The sequence below is a fragment of the Sphaerodactylus townsendi genome, linkage group LG02, assembly GCF_021028975.2.
Source record: "Sphaerodactylus townsendi isolate TG3544 linkage group LG02, MPM_Stown_v2.3, whole genome shotgun sequence".
NCBI classification, from domain to species: Eukaryota; Metazoa; Chordata; class Lepidosauria; order Squamata; family Sphaerodactylidae; genus Sphaerodactylus; species Sphaerodactylus townsendi.
This window is the reverse complement of record NC_059426.1, coordinates 161,007,736-161,022,977: the sequence shown is the minus strand read 5'-3', so window position 1 is coordinate 161,022,977 and position 15,242 is coordinate 161,007,736.

Genomic DNA, 15,242 nt, shown 5'->3' with positions numbered 1-15,242 from the left:
GGGGGGGGGGTGGGGGGGGGGGGGGGTGGGGGGGGGGGGGGGTGGGGGGGGGGGGGGGTGGGGGGGGGGGGGGGTGGGGGGGGGGGGGGGTGGGGGGGGGGGGGGGTGGGGGGGGGGGGGGGTGGGGGGGGGGGGGGGTGGGGGGGGGGGGGGGTGGGGGGGGGGGGGGGTGGGGGGGGGGGGGGGTGGGGGGGGGGGGGGGTGGGGGGGGGGGGGGGTGGGGGGGGGGGGGGGTGGGGGGGGGGGGGGGTGGGGGGGGGGGGGGGTGGGGGGGGGGGGGGGTGGGGGGGGGGGGGGGTGGGGGGGGGGGGGGGTGGGGGGGGGGGGGGGTGGGGGGGGGGGGGGGTGGGGGGGGGGGGGGGTGGGGGGGGGGGGGGGTGGGGGGGGGGGGGGGTGGGGGGGGGGGGGGGTGGGGGGGGGGGGGGGTGGGGGGGGGGGGGGGTGGGGGGGGGGGGGGGTGGGGGGGGGGGGGGGTGGGGGGGGGGGGGGGTGGGGGGGGGGGGGGGTGGGGGGGGGGGGGGGTGGGGGGGGGGGGGGGTGGGGGGGGGGGGGGGTGGGGGGGGGGGGGGGTGGGGGGGGGGGGGGGTGGGGGGGGGGGGGGGTGGGGGGGGGGGGGGGTGGGGGGGGGGGGGGGTGGGGGGGGGGGGGGGTGGGGGGGGGGGGGGGTGGGGGGGGGGGGGGGTGGGGGGGGGGGGGGGTGGGGGGGGGGGGGGGTGGGGGGGGGGGGGGGTGGGGGGGGGGGGGGGTGGGGGGGGGGGGGGGTGGGGGGGGGGGGGGGTGGGGGGGGGGGGGGGTGGGGGGGGGGGGGGGTGGGGGGGGGGGGGGGTGGGGGGGGGGGGGGGTGGGGGGGGGGGGGGGTGGGGGGGGGGGGGGGTGGGGGGGGGGGGGGGTGGGGGGGGGGGGGGGTGGGGGGGGGGGGGGGTGGGGGGGGGGGGGGGTGGGGGGGGGGGGGGGTGGGGGGGGGGGGGGGTGGGGGGGGGGGGGGGTGGGGGGGGGGGGGGGTGGGGGGGGGGGGGGGTGGGGGGGGGGGGGGGTGGGGGGGGGGGGGGGTGGGGGGGGGGGGGGGTGGGGGGGGGGGGGGGTGGGGGGGGGGGGGGGTGGGGGGGGGGGGGGGTGGGGGGGGGGGGGGGTGGGGGGGGGGGGGGGTGGGGGGGGGGGGGGGTGGGGGGGGGGGGGGGTGGGGGGGGGGGGGGGTGGGGGGGGGGGGGGGTGGGGGGGGGGGGGGGTGGGGGGGGGGGGGGGTGGGGGGGGGGGGGGGTGGGGGGGGGGGGGGGTGGGGGGGGGGGGGGGTGGGGGGGGGGGGGGGTGGGGGGGGGGGGGGGTGGGGGGGGGGGGGGGTGGGGGGGGGGGGGGGTGGGGGGGGGGGGGGGTGGGGGGGGGGGGGGGTGGGGGGGGGGGGGGGTGGGGGGGGGGGGGGGTGGGGGGGGGGGGGGGTGGGGGGGGGGGGGGGTGGGGGGGGGGGGGGGTGGGGGGGGGGGGGGGTGGGGGGGGGGGGGGGTGGGGGGGGGGGGGGGTGGGGGGGGGGGGGGGTGGGGGGGGGGGGGGGTGGGGGGGGGGGGGGGTGGGGGGGGGGGGGGGTGGGGGGGGGGGGGGGTGGGGGGGGGGGGGGGTGGGGGGGGGGGGGGGTGGGGGGGGGGGGGGGTGGGGGGGGGGGGGGGTGGGGGGGGGGGGGGGTGGGGGGGGGGGGGGGTGGGGGGGGGGGGGGGTGGGGGGGGGGGGGGGTGGGGGGGGGGGGGGGTGGGGGGGGGGGGGGGTGGGGGGGGGGGGGGGTGGGGGGGGGGGGGGGTGGGGGGGGGGGGGGGTGGGGGGGGGGGGGGGTGGGGGGGGGGGGGGGTGGGGGGGGGGGGGGGTGGGGGGGGGGGGGGGTGGGGGGGGGGGGGGGTGGGGGGGGGGGGGGGTGGGGGGGGGGGGGGGTGGGGGGGGGGGGGGGTGGGGGGGGGGGGGGGTGGGGGGGGGGGGGGGTGGGGGGGGGGGGGGGTGGGGGGGGGGGGGGGTGGGGGGGGGGGGGGGTGGGGGGGGGGGGGGGTGGGGGGGGGGGGGGGTGGGGGGGGGGGGGGGTGGGGGGGGGGGGGGGTGGGGGGGGGGGGGGGTGGGGGGGGGGGGGGGTGGGGGGGGGGGGGGGTGGGGGGGGGGGGGGGTGGGGGGGGGGGGGGGTGGGGGGGGGGGGGGGTGGGGGGGGGGGGGGGTGGGGGGGGGGGGGGGTGGGGGGGGGGGGGGGTGGGGGGGGGGGGGGGTGGGGGGGGGGGGGGGTGGGGGGGGGGGGGGGTGGGGGGGGGGGGGGGTGGGGGGGGGGGGGGGTGGGGGGGGGGGGGGGTGGGGGGGGGGGGGGGTGGGGGGGGGGGGGGGTGGGGGGGGGGGGGGGTGGGGGGGGGGGGGGGTGGGGGGGGGGGGGGGTGGGGGGGGGGGGGGGTGGGGGGGGGGGGGGGTGGGGGGGGGGGGGGGTGGGGGGGGGGGGGGGTGGGGGGGGGGGGGGGTGGGGGGGGGGGGGGGTGGGGGGGGGGGGGGGTGGGGGGGGGGGGGGGTGGGGGGGGGGGGGGGTGGGGGGGGGGGGGGGTGGGGGGGGGGGGGGGTGGGGGGGGGGGGGGGTGGGGGGGGGGGGGGGTGGGGGGGGGGGGGGGTGGGGGGGGGGGGGGGTGGGGGGGGGGGGGGGTGGGGGGGGGGGGGGGTGGGGGGGGGGGGGGGTGGGGGGGGGGGGGGGTGGGGGGGGGGGGGGGTGGGGGGGGGGGGGGGTGGGGGGGGGGGGGGGTGGGGGGGGGGGGGGGTGGGGGGGGGGGGGGGTGGGGGGGGGGGGGGGTGGGGGGGGGGGGGGGTGGGGGGGGGGGGGGGTGGGGGGGGGGGGGGGTGGGGGGGGGGGGGGGTGGGGGGGGGGGGGGGTGGGGGGGGGGGGGGGTGGGGGGGGGGGGGGGTGGGGGGGGGGGGGGGTGGGGGGGGGGGGGGGTGGGGGGGGGGGGGGGTGGGGGGGGGGGGGGGTGGGGGGGGGGGGGGGTGGGGGGGGGGGGGGGTGGGGGGGGGGGGGGGTGGGGGGGGGGGGGGGTGGGGGGGGGGGGGGGTGGGGGGGGGGGGGGGTGGGGGGGGGGGGGGGTGGGGGGGGGGGGGGGTGGGGGGGGGGGGGGGTGGGGGGGGGGGGGGGTGGGGGGGGGGGGGGGTGGGGGGGGGGGGGGGTGGGGGGGGGGGGGGGTGGGGGGGGGGGGGGGTGGGGGGGGGGGGGGGTGGGGGGGGGGGGGGGTGGGGGGGGGGGGGGGTGGGGGGGGGGGGGGGTGGGGGGGGGGGGGGGTGGGGGGGGGGGGGGGTGGGGGGGGGGGGGGGTGGGGGGGGGGGGGGGTGGGGGGGGGGGGGGGTGGGGGGGGGGGGGGGTGGGGGGGGGGGGGGGTGGGGGGGGGGGGGGGTGGGGGGGGGGGGGGGTGGGGGGGGGGGGGGGTGGGGGGGGGGGGGGGTGGGGGGGGGGGGGGGTGGGGGGGGGGGGGGGTGGGGGGGGGGGGGGGTGGGGGGGGGGGGGGGTGGGGGGGGGGGGGGGTGGGGGGGGGGGGGGGTGGGGGGGGGGGGGGGTGGGGGGGGGGGGGGGTGGGGGGGGGGGGGGGTGGGGGGGGGGGGGGGTGGGGGGGGGGGGGGGTGGGGGGGGGGGGGGGTGGGGGGGGGGGGGGGTGGGGGGGGGGGGGGGTGGGGGGGGGGGGGGGTGGGGGGGGGGGGGGGTGGGGGGGGGGGGGGGTGGGGGGGGGGGGGGGTGGGGGGGGGGGGGGGTGGGGGGGGGGGGGGGTGGGGGGGGGGGGGGGTGGGGGGGGGGGGGGGTGGGGGGGGGGGGGGGTGGGGGGGGGGGGGGGTGGGGGGGGGGGGGGGTGGGGGGGGGGGGGGGTGGGGGGGGGGGGGGGTGGGGGGGGGGGGGGGTGGGGGGGGGGGGGGGTGGGGGGGGGGGGGGGTGGGGGGGGGGGGGGGTGGGGGGGGGGGGGGGTGGGGGGGGGGGGGGGTGGGGGGGGGGGGGGGTGGGGGGGGGGGGGGGTGGGGGGGGGGGGGGGTGGGGGGGGGGGGGGGTGGGGGGGGGGGGGGGTGGGGGGGGGGGGGGGTGGGGGGGGGGGGGGGTGGGGGGGGGGGGGGGTGGGGGGGGGGGGGGGTGGGGGGGGGGGGGGGTGGGGGGGGGGGGGGGTGGGGGGGGGGGGGGGTGGGGGGGGGGGGGGGTGGGGGGGGGGGGGGGTGGGGGGGGGGGGGGGTGGGGGGGGGGGGGGGTGGGGGGGGGGGGGGGTGGGGGGGGGGGGGGGTGGGGGGGGGGGGGGGTGGGGGGGGGGGGGGGTGGGGGGGGGGGGGGGTGGGGGGGGGGGGGGGTGGGGGGGGGGGGGGGTGGGGGGGGGGGGGGGTGGGGGGGGGGGGGGGTGGGGGGGGGGGGGGGTGGGGGGGGGGGGGGGTGGGGGGGGGGGGGGGTGGGGGGGGGGGGGGGTGGGGGGGGGGGGGGGTGGGGGGGGGGGGGGGTGGGGGGGGGGGGGGGTGGGGGGGGGGGGGGGTGGGGGGGGGGGGGGGTGGGGGGGGGGGGGGGTGGGGGGGGGGGGGGGTGGGGGGGGGGGGGGGTGGGGGGGGGGGGGGGTGGGGGGGGGGGGGGGTGGGGGGGGGGGGGGGTGGGGGGGGGGGGGGGTGGGGGGGGGGGGGGGTGGGGGGGGGGGGGGGTGGGGGGGGGGGGGGGTGGGGGGGGGGGGGGGTGGGGGGGGGGGGGGGTGGGGGGGGGGGGGGGTGGGGGGGGGGGGGGGTGGGGGGGGGGGGGGGTGGGGGGGGGGGGGGGTGGGGGGGGGGGGGGGTGGGGGGGGGGGGGGGTGGGGGGGGGGGGGGGTGGGGGGGGGGGGGGGTGGGGGGGGGGGGGGGTGGGGGGGGGGGGGGGTGGGGGGGGGGGGGGGTGGGGGGGGGGGGGGGTGGGGGGGGGGGGGGGTGGGGGGGGGGGGGGGTGGGGGGGGGGGGGGGTGGGGGGGGGGGGGGGTGGGGGGGGGGGGGGGTGGGGGGGGGGGGGGGTGGGGGGGGGGGGGGGTGGGGGGGGGGGGGGGTGGGGGGGGGGGGGGGTGGGGGGGGGGGGGGGTGGGGGGGGGGGGGGGTGGGGGGGGGGGGGGGTGGGGGGGGGGGGGGGTGGGGGGGGGGGGGGGTGGGGGGGGGGGGGGGTGGGGGGGGGGGGGGGTGGGGGGGGGGGGGGGTGGGGGGGGGGGGGGGTGGGGGGGGGGGGGGGTGGGGGGGGGGGGGGGTGGGGGGGGGGGGGGGTGGGGGGGGGGGGGGGTGGGGGGGGGGGGGGGTGGGGGGGGGGGGGGGTGGGGGGGGGGGGGGGTGGGGGGGGGGGGGGGTGGGGGGGGGGGGGGGTGGGGGGGGGGGGGGGTGGGGGGGGGGGGGGGTGGGGGGGGGGGGGGGTGGGGGGGGGGGGGGGTGGGGGGGGGGGGGGGTGGGGGGGGGGGGGGGTGGGGGGGGGGGGGGGTGGGGGGGGGGGGGGGTGGGGGGGGGGGGGGGTGGGGGGGGGGGGGGGTGGGGGGGGGGGGGGGTGGGGGGGGGGGGGGGTGGGGGGGGGGGGGGGTGGGGGGGGGGGGGGGTGGGGGGGGGGGGGGGTGGGGGGGGGGGGGGGTGGGGGGGGGGGGGGGTGGGGGGGGGGGGGGGTGGGGGGGGGGGGGGGTGGGGGGGGGGGGGGGTGGGGGGGGGGGGGGGTGGGGGGGGGGGGGGGTGGGGGGGGGGGGGGGTGGGGGGGGGGGGGGGTGGGGGGGGGGGGGGGTGGGGGGGGGGGGGGGTGGGGGGGGGGGGGGGTGGGGGGGGGGGGGGGTGGGGGGGGGGGGGGGTGGGGGGGGGGGGGGGTGGGGGGGGGGGGGGGTGGGGGGGGGGGGGGGTGGGGGGGGGGGGGGGTGGGGGGGGGGGGGGGTGGGGGGGGGGGGGGGTGGGGGGGGGGGGGGGTGGGGGGGGGGGGGGGTGGGGGGGGGGGGGGGTGGGGGGGGGGGGGGGTGGGGGGGGGGGGGGGTGGGGGGGGGGGGGGGTGGGGGGGGGGGGGGGTGGGGGGGGGGGGGGGTGGGGGGGGGGGGGGGTGGGGGGGGGGGGGGGTGGGGGGGGGGGGGGGTGGGGGGGGGGGGGGGTGGGGGGGGGGGGGGGTGGGGGGGGGGGGGGGTGGGGGGGGGGGGGGGTGGGGGGGGGGGGGGGTGGGGGGGGGGGGGGGTGGGGGGGGGGGGGGGTGGGGGGGGGGGGGGGTGGGGGGGGGGGGGGGTGGGGGGGGGGGGGGGTGGGGGGGGGGGGGGGTGGGGGGGGGGGGGGGTGGGGGGGGGGGGGGGTGGGGGGGGGGGGGGGTGGGGGGGGGGGGGGGTGGGGGGGGGGGGGGGTGGGGGGGGGGGGGGGTGGGGGGGGGGGGGGGTGGGGGGGGGGGGGGGTGGGGGGGGGGGGGGGTGGGGGGGGGGGGGGGTGGGGGGGGGGGGGGGTGGGGGGGGGGGGGGGTGGGGGGGGGGGGGGGTGGGGGGGGGGGGGGGTGGGGGGGGGGGGGGGTGGGGGGGGGGGGGGGTGGGGGGGGGGGGGGGTGGGGGGGGGGGGGGGTGGGGGGGGGGGGGGGTGGGGGGGGGGGGGGGTGGGGGGGGGGGGGGGTGGGGGGGGGGGGGGGTGGGGGGGGGGGGGGGTGGGGGGGGGGGGGGGTGGGGGGGGGGGGGGGTGGGGGGGGGGGGGGGTGGGGGGGGGGGGGGGTGGGGGGGGGGGGGGGTGGGGGGGGGGGGGGGTGGGGGGGGGGGGGGGTGGGGGGGGGGGGGGGTGGGGGGGGGGGGGGGTGGGGGGGGGGGGGGGTGGGGGGGGGGGGGGGTGGGGGGGGGGGGGGGTGGGGGGGGGGGGGGGTGGGGGGGGGGGGGGGTGGGGGGGGGGGGGGGTGGGGGGGGGGGGGGGTGGGGGGGGGGGGGGGTGGGGGGGGGGGGGGGTGGGGGGGGGGGGGGGTGGGGGGGGGGGGGGGTGGGGGGGGGGGGGGGTGGGGGGGGGGGGGGGTGGGGGGGGGGGGGGGTGGGGGGGGGGGGGGGTGGGGGGGGGGGGGGGTGGGGGGGGGGGGGGGTGGGGGGGGGGGGGGGTGGGGGGGGGGGGGGGTGGGGGGGGGGGGGGGTGGGGGGGGGGGGGGGTGGGGGGGGGGGGGGGTGGGGGGGGGGGGGGGTGGGGGGGGGGGGGGGTGGGGGGGGGGGGGGGTGGGGGGGGGGGGGGGTGGGGGGGGGGGGGGGTGGGGGGGGGGGGGGGTGGGGGGGGGGGGGGGTGGGGGGGGGGGGGGGTGGGGGGGGGGGGGGGTGGGGGGGGGGGGGGGTGGGGGGGGGGGGGGGTGGGGGGGGGGGGGGGTGGGGGGGGGGGGGGGTGGGGGGGGGGGGGGGTGGGGGGGGGGGGGGGTGGGGGGGGGGGGGGGTGGGGGGGGGGGGGGGTGGGGGGGGGGGGGGGTGGGGGGGGGGGGGGGTGGGGGGGGGGGGGGGTGGGGGGGGGGGGGGGTGGGGGGGGGGGGGGGTGGGGGGGGGGGGGGGTGGGGGGGGGGGGGGGTGGGGGGGGGGGGGGGTGGGGGGGGGGGGGGGTGGGGGGGGGGGGGGGTGGGGGGGGGGGGGGGTGGGGGGGGGGGGGGGTGGGGGGGGGGGGGGGTGGGGGGGGGGGGGGGTGGGGGGGGGGGGGGGTGGGGGGGGGGGGGGGTGGGGGGGGGGGGGGGTGGGGGGGGGGGGGGGTGGGGGGGGGGGGGGGTGGGGGGGGGGGGGGGTGGGGGGGGGGGGGGGTGGGGGGGGGGGGGGGTGGGGGGGGGGGGGGGTGGGGGGGGGGGGGGGTGGGGGGGGGGGGGGGTGGGGGGGGGGGGGGGTGGGGGGGGGGGGGGGTGGGGGGGGGGGGGGGTGGGGGGGGGGGGGGGTGGGGGGGGGGGGGGGTGGGGGGGGGGGGGGGTGGGGGGGGGGGGGGGTGGGGGGGGGGGGGGGTGGGGGGGGGGGGGGGTGGGGGGGGGGGGGGGTGGGGGGGGGGGGGGGTGGGGGGGGGGGGGGGTGGGGGGGGGGGGGGGTGGGGGGGGGGGGGGGTGGGGGGGGGGGGGGGTGGGGGGGGGGGGGGGTGGGGGGGGGGGGGGGTGGGGGGGGGGGGGGGTGGGGGGGGGGGGGGGTGGGGGGGGGGGGGGGTGGGGGGGGGGGGGGGTGGGGGGGGGGGGGGGTGGGGGGGGGGGGGGGTGGGGGGGGGGGGGGGTGGGGGGGGGGGGGGGTGGGGGGGGGGGGGGGTGGGGGGGGGGGGGGGTGGGGGGGGGGGGGGGTGGGGGGGGGGGGGGGTGGGGGGGGGGGGGGGTGGGGGGGGGGGGGGGTGGGGGGGGGGGGGGGTGGGGGGGGGGGGGGGTGGGGGGGGGGGGGGGTGGGGGGGGGGGGGGGTGGGGGGGGGGGGGGGTGGGGGGGGGGGGGGGTGGGGGGGGGGGGGGGTGGGGGGGGGGGGGGGTGGGGGGGGGGGGGGGTGGGGGGGGGGGGGGGTGGGGGGGGGGGGGGGTGGGGGGGGGGGGGGGTGGGGGGGGGGGGGGGTGGGGGGGGGGGGGGGTGGGGGGGGGGGGGGGTGGGGGGGGGGGGGGGTGGGGGGGGGGGGGGGTGGGGGGGGGGGGGGGTGGGGGGGGGGGGGGGTGGGGGGGGGGGGGGGTGGGGGGGGGGGGGGGTGGGGGGGGGGGGGGGTGGGGGGGGGGGGGGGTGGGGGGGGGGGGGGGTGGGGGGGGGGGGGGGTGGGGGGGGGGGGGGGTGGGGGGGGGGGGGGGTGGGGGGGGGGGGGGGTGGGGGGGGGGGGGGGTGGGGGGGGGGGGGGGTGGGGGGGGGGGGGGGTGGGGGGGGGGGGGGGTGGGGGGGGGGGGGGGTGGGGGGGGGGGGGGGTGGGGGGGGGGGGGGGTGGGGGGGGGGGGGGGTGGGGGGGGGGGGGGGTGGGGGGGGGGGGGGGTGGGGGGGGGGGGGGGTGGGGGGGGGGGGGGGTGGGGGGGGGGGGGGGTGGGGGGGGGGGGGGGTGGGGGGGGGGGGGGGTGGGGGGGGGGGGGGGTGGGGGGGGGGGGGGGTGGGGGGGGGGGGGGGTGGGGGGGGGGGGGGGTGGGGGGGGGGGGGGGTGGGGGGGGGGGGGGGTGGGGGGGGGGGGGGGTGGGGGGGGGGGGGGGTGGGGGGGGGGGGGGGTGGGGGGGGGGGGGGGTGGGGGGGGGGGGGGGTGGGGGGGGGGGGGGGTGGGGGGGGGGGGGGGTGGGGGGGGGGGGGGGTGGGGGGGGGGGGGGGTGGGGGGGGGGGGGGGTGGGGGGGGGGGGGGGTGGGGGGGGGGGGGGGTGGGGGGGGGGGGGGGTGGGGGGGGGGGGGGGTGGGGGGGGGGGGGGGTGGGGGGGGGGGGGGGTGGGGGGGGGGGGGGGTGGGGGGGGGGGGGGGTGGGGGGGGGGGGGGGTGGGGGGGGGGGGGGGTGGGGGGGGGGGGGGGTGGGGGGGGGGGGGGGTGGGGGGGGGGGGGGGTGGGGGGGGGGGGGGGTGGGGGGGGGGGGGGGTGGGGGGGGGGGGGGGTGGGGGGGGGGGGGGGTGGGGGGGGGGGGGGGTGGGGGGGGGGGGGGGTGGGGGGGGGGGGGGGTGGGGGGGGGGGGGGGTGGGGGGGGGGGGGGGTGGGGGGGGGGGGGGGTGGGGGGGGGGGGGGGTGGGGGGGGGGGGGGGTGGGGGGGGGGGGGGGTGGGGGGGGGGGGGGGTGGGGGGGGGGGGGGGTGGGGGGGGGGGGGGGTGGGGGGGGGGGGGGGTGGGGGGGGGGGGGGGTGGGGGGGGGGGGGGGTGGGGGGGGGGGGGGGTGGGGGGGGGGGGGGGTGGGGGGGGGGGGGGGTGGGGGGGGGGGGGGGTGGGGGGGGGGGGGGGTGGGGGGGGGGGGGGGTGGGGGGGGGGGGGGGTGGGGGGGGGGGGGGGTGGGGGGGGGGGGGGGTGGGGGGGGGGGGGGGTGGGGGGGGGGGGGGGTGGGGGGGGGGGGGGGTGGGGGGGGGGGGGGGTGGGGGGGGGGGGGGGTGGGGGGGGGGGGGGGTGGGGGGGGGGGGGGGTGGGGGGGGGGGGGGGTGGGGGGGGGGGGGGGTGGGGGGGGGGGGGGGTGGGGGGGGGGGGGGGTGGGGGGGGGGGGGGGTGGGGGGGGGGGGGGGTGGGGGGGGGGGGGGGTGGGGGGGGGGGGGGGTGGGGGGGGGGGGGGGTGGGGGGGGGGGGGGGTGGGGGGGGGGGGGGGTGGGGGGGGGGGGGGGTGGGGGGGGGGGGGGGTGGGGGGGGGGGGGGGTGGGGGGGGGGGGGGGTGGGGGGGGGGGGGGGTGGGGGGGGGGGGGGGTGGGGGGGGGGGGGGGTGGGGGGGGGGGGGGGTGGGGGGGGGGGGGGGTGGGGGGGGGGGGGGGTGGGGGGGGGGGGGGGTGGGGGGGGGGGGGGGTGGGGGGGGGGGGGGGTGGGGGGGGGGGGGGGTGGGGGGGGGGGGGGGTGGGGGGGGGGGGGGGTGGGGGGGGGGGGGGGTGGGGGGGGGGGGGGGTGGGGGGGGGGGGGGGTGGGGGGGGGGGGGGGTGGGGGGGGGGGGGGGTGGGGGGGGGGGGGGGTGGGGGGGGGGGGGGGTGGGGGGGGGGGGGGGTGGGGGGGGGGGGGGGTGGGGGGGGGGGGGGGTGGGGGGGGGGGGGGGTGGGGGGGGGGGGGGGTGGGGGGGGGGGGGGGTGGGGGGGGGGGGGGGTGGGGGGGGGGGGGGGTGGGGGGGGGGGGGGGTGGGGGGGGGGGGGGGTGGGGGGGGGGGGGGGTGGGGGGGGGGGGGGGTGGGGGGGGGGGGGGGTGGGGGGGGGGGGGGGTGGGGGGGGGGGGGGGTGGGGGGGGGGGGGGGTGGGGGGGGGGGGGGGTGGGGGGGGGGGGGGGTGGGGGGGGGGGGGGGTGGGGGGGGGGGGGGGTGGGGGGGGGGGGGGGTGGGGGGGGGGGGGGGTGGGGGGGGGGGGGGGTGGGGGGGGGGGGGGGTGGGGGGGGGGGGGGGTGGGGGGGGGGGGGGGTGGGGGGGGGGGGGGGTGGGGGGGGGGGGGGGTGGGGGGGGGGGGGGGTGGGGGGGGGGGGGGGTGGGGGGGGGGGGGGGTGGGGGGGGGGGGGGGTGGGGGGGGGGGGGGGTGGGGGGGGGGGGGGGTGGGGGGGGGGGGGGGTGGGGGGGGGGGGGGGTGGGGGGGGGGGGGGGTGGGGGGGGGGGGGGGTGGGGGGGGGGGGGGGTGGGGGGGGGGGGGGGTGGGGGGGGGGGGGGGTGGGGGGGGGGGGGGGTGGGGGGGGGGGGGGGTGGGGGGGGGGGGGGGTGGGGGGGGGGGGGGGTGGGGGGGGGGGGGGGTGGGGGGGGGGGGGGGTGGGGGGGGGGGGGGGTGGGGGGGGGGGGGGGTGGGGGGGGGGGGGGGTGGGGGGGGGGGGGGGTGGGGGGGGGGGGGGGTGGGGGGGGGGGGGGGTGGGGGGGGGGGGGGGTGGGGGGGGGGGGGGGTGGGGGGGGGGGGGGGTGGGGGGGGGGGGGGGTGGGGGGGGGGGGGGGTGGGGGGGGGGGGGGGTGGGGGGGGGGGGGGGTGGGGGGGGGGGGGGGTGGGGGGGGGGGGGGGTGGGGGGGGGGGGGGGTGGGGGGGGGGGGGGGTGGGGGGGGGGGGGGGTGGGGGGGGGGGGGGGTGGGGGGGGGGGGGGGTGGGGGGGGGGGGGGGTGGGGGGGGGGGGGGGTGGGGGGGGGGGGGGGTGGGGGGGGGGGGGGGTGGGGGGGGGGGGGGGTGGGGGGGGGGGGGGGTGGGGGGGGGGGGGGGTGGGGGGGGGGGGGGGTGGGGGGGGGGGGGGGTGGGGGGGGGGGGGGGTGGGGGGGGGGGGGGGTGGGGGGGGGGGGGGGTGGGGGGGGGGGGGGGTGGGGGGGGGGGGGGGTGGGGGGGGGGGGGGGTGGGGGGGGGGGGGGGTGGGGGGGGGGGGGGGTGGGGGGGGGGGGGGGTGGGGGGGGGGGGGGGTGGGGGGGGGGGGGGGTGGGGGGGGGGGGGGGTGGGGGGGGGGGGGGGTGGGGGGGGGGGGGGGTGGGGGGGGGGGGGGGTGGGGGGGGGGGGGGGTGGGGGGGGGGGGGGGTGGGGGGGGGGGGGGGTGGGGGGGGGGGGGGGTGGGGGGGGGGGGGGGTGGGGGGGGGGGGGGGTGGGGGGGGGGGGGGGTGGGGGGGGGGGGGGGTGGGGGGGGGGGGGGGTGGGGGGGGGGGGGGGTGGGGGGGGGGGGGGGTGGGGGGGGGGGGGGGTGGGGGGGGGGGGGGGTGGGGGGGGGGGGGGGTGGGGGGGGGGGGGGGTGGGGGGGGGGGGGGGTGGGGGGGGGGGGGGGTGGGGGGGGGGGGGGGTGGGGGGGGGGGGGGGTGGGGGGGGGGGGGGGTGGGGGGGGGGGGGGGTGGGGGGGGGGGGGGGTGGGGGGGGGGGGGGGTGGGGGGGGGGGGGGGTGGGGGGGGGGGGGGGTGGGGGGGGGGGGGGGTGGGGGGGGGGGGGGGTGGGGGGGGGGGGGGGTGGGGGGGGGGGGGGGTGGGGGGGGGGGGGGGTGGGGGGGGGGGGGGGTGGGGGGGGGGGGGGGTGGGGGGGGGGGGGGGTGGGGGGGGGGGGGGGTGGGGGGGGGGGGGGGTGGGGGGGGGGGGGGGTGGGGGGGGGGGGGGGTGGGGGGGGGGGGGGGTGGGGGGGGGGGGGGGTGGGGGGGGGGGGGGGTGGGGGGGGGGGGGGGTGGGGGGGGGGGGGGGTGGGGGGGGGGGGGGGTGGGGGGGGGGGGGGGTGGGGGGGGGGGGGGGTGGGGGGGGGGGGGGGTGGGGGGGGGGGGGGGTGGGGGGGGGGGGGGGTGGGGGGGGGGGGGGGTGGGGGGGGGGGGGGGTGGGGGGGGGGGGGGGTGGGGGGGGGGGGGGGTGGGGGGGGGGGGGGGTGGGGGGGGGGGGGGGTGGGGGGGGGGGGGGGTGGGGGGGGGGGGGGGTGGGGGGGGGGGGGGGTGGGGGGGGGGGGGGGTGGGGGGGGGGGGGGGTGGGGGGGGGGGGGGGTGGGGGGGGGGGGGGGTGGGGGGGGGGGGGGGTGGGGGGGGGGGGGGGTGGGGGGGGGGGGGGGTGGGGGGGGGGGGGGGTGGGGGGGGGGGGGGGTGGGGGGGGGGGGGGGTGGGGGGGGGGGGGGGTGGGGGGGGGGGGGGGTGGGGGGGGGGGGGGGTGGGGGGGGGGGGGGGTGGGGGGGGGGGGGGGTGGGGGGGGGGGGGGGTGGGGGGGGGGGGGGGTGGGGGGGGGGGGGGGTGGGGGGGGGGGGGGGTGGGGGGGGGGGGGGGTGGGGGGGGGGGGGGGTGGGGGGGGGGGGGGGTGGGGGGGGGGGGGGGTGGGGGGGGGGGGGGGTGGGGGGGGGGGGGGGTGGGGGGGGGGGGGGGTGGGGGGGGGGGGGGGTGGGGGGGGGGGGGGGTGGGGGGGGGGGGGGGTGGGGGGGGGGGGGGGTGGGGGGGGGGGGGGGTGGGGGGGGGGGGGGGTGGGGGGGGGGGGGGGTGGGGGGGGGGGGGGGTGGGGGGGGGGGGGGGTGGGGGGGGGGGGGGGTGGGGGGGGGGGGGGGTGGGGGGGGGGGGGGGTGGGGGGGGGGGGGGGTGGGGGGGGGGGGGGGTGGGGGGGGGGGGGGGTGGGGGGGGGGGGGGGTGGGGGGGGGGGGGGGTGGGGGGGGGGGGGGGTGGGGGGGGGGGGGGGTGGGGGGGGGGGGGGGTGGGGGGGGGGGGGGGTGGGGGGGGGGGGGGGTGGGGGGGGGGGGGGGTGGGGGGGGGGGGGGGTGGGGGGGGGGGGGGGTGGGGGGGGGGGGGGGTGGGGGGGGGGGGGGGTGGGGGGGGGGGGGGGTGGGGGGGGGGGGGGGTGGGGGGGGGGGGGGGTGGGGGGGGGGGGGGGTGGGGGGGGGGGGGGGTGGGGGGGGGGGGGGGTGGGGGGGGGGGGGGGTGGGGGGGGGGGGGGGTGGGGGGGGGGGGGGGTGGGGGGGGGGGGGGGTGGGGGGGGGGGGGGGTGGGGGGGGGGGGGGGTGGGGGGGGGGGGGGGTGGGGGGGGGGGGGGGTGGGGGGGGGGGGGGGTGGGGGGGGGGGGGGGTGGGGGGGGGGGGGGGTGGGGGGGGGGGGGGGTGGGGGGGGGGGGGGGTGGGGGGGGGGGGGGGTGGGGGGGGGGGGGGGTGGGGGGGGGGGGGGGTGGGGGGGGGGGGGGGTGGGGGGGGGGGGGGGTGGGGGGGGGGGGGGGTGGGGGGGGGGGGGGGTGGGGGGGGGGGGGGGTGGGGGGGGGGGGGGGTGGGGGGGGGGGGGGGTGGGGGGGGGGGGGGGTGGGGGGGGGGGGGGGTGGGGGGGGGGGGGGGTGGGGGGGGGGGGGGGTGGGGGGGGGGGGGGGTGGGGGGGGGGGGGGGTGGGGGGGGGGGGGGGTGGGGGGGGGGGGGGGTGGGGGGGGGGGGGGGTGGGGGGGGGGGGGGGTGGGGGGGGGGGGGGGTGGGGGGGGGGGGGGGTGGGGGGGGGGGGGGGTGGGGGGGGGGGGGGGTGGGGGGGGGGGGGGGTGGGGGGGGGGGGGGGTGGGGGGGGGGGGGGGTGGGGGGGGGGGGGGGTGGGGGGGGGGGGGGGTGGGGGGGGGGGGGGGTGGGGGGGGGGGGGGGTGGGGGGGGGGGGGGGTGGGGGGGGGGGGGGGTGGGGGGGGGGGGGGGTGGGGGGGGGGGGGGGTGGGGGGGGGGGGGGGTGGGGGGGGGGGGGGGTGGGGGGGGGGGGGGGTGGGGGGGGGGGGGGGTGGGGGGGGGGGGGGGTGGGGGGGGGGGGGGGTGGGGGGGGGGGGGGGTGGGGGGGGGGGGGGGTGGGGGGGGGGGGGGGTGGGGGGGGGGGGGGGTGGGGGGGGGGGGGGGTGGGGGGGGGGGGGGGTGGGGGGGGGGGGGGGTGGGGGGGGGGGGGGGTGGGGGGGGGGGGGGGTGGGGGGGGGGGGGGGTGGGGGGGGGGGGGGGTGGGGGGGGGGGGGGGTGGGGGGGGGGGGGGGTGGGGGGGGGGGGGGGTGGGGGGGGGGGGGGGTGGGGGGGGGGGGGGGTGGGGGGGGGGGGGGGTGGGGGGGGGGGGGGGTGGGGGGGGGGGGGGGTGGGGGGGGGGGGGGGTGGGGGGGGGGGGGGGTGGGGGGGGGGGGGGGTGGGGGGGGGGGGGGGTGGGGGGGGGGGGGGGTGGGGGGGGGGGGGGGTGGGGGGGGGGGGGGGTGGGGGGGGGGGGGGGTGGGGGGGGGGGGGGGTGGGGGGGGGGGGGGGTGGGGGGGGGGGGGGGTGGGGGGGGGGGGGGGTGGGGGGGGGGGGGGGTGGGGGGGGGGGGGGGTGGGGGGGGGGGGGGG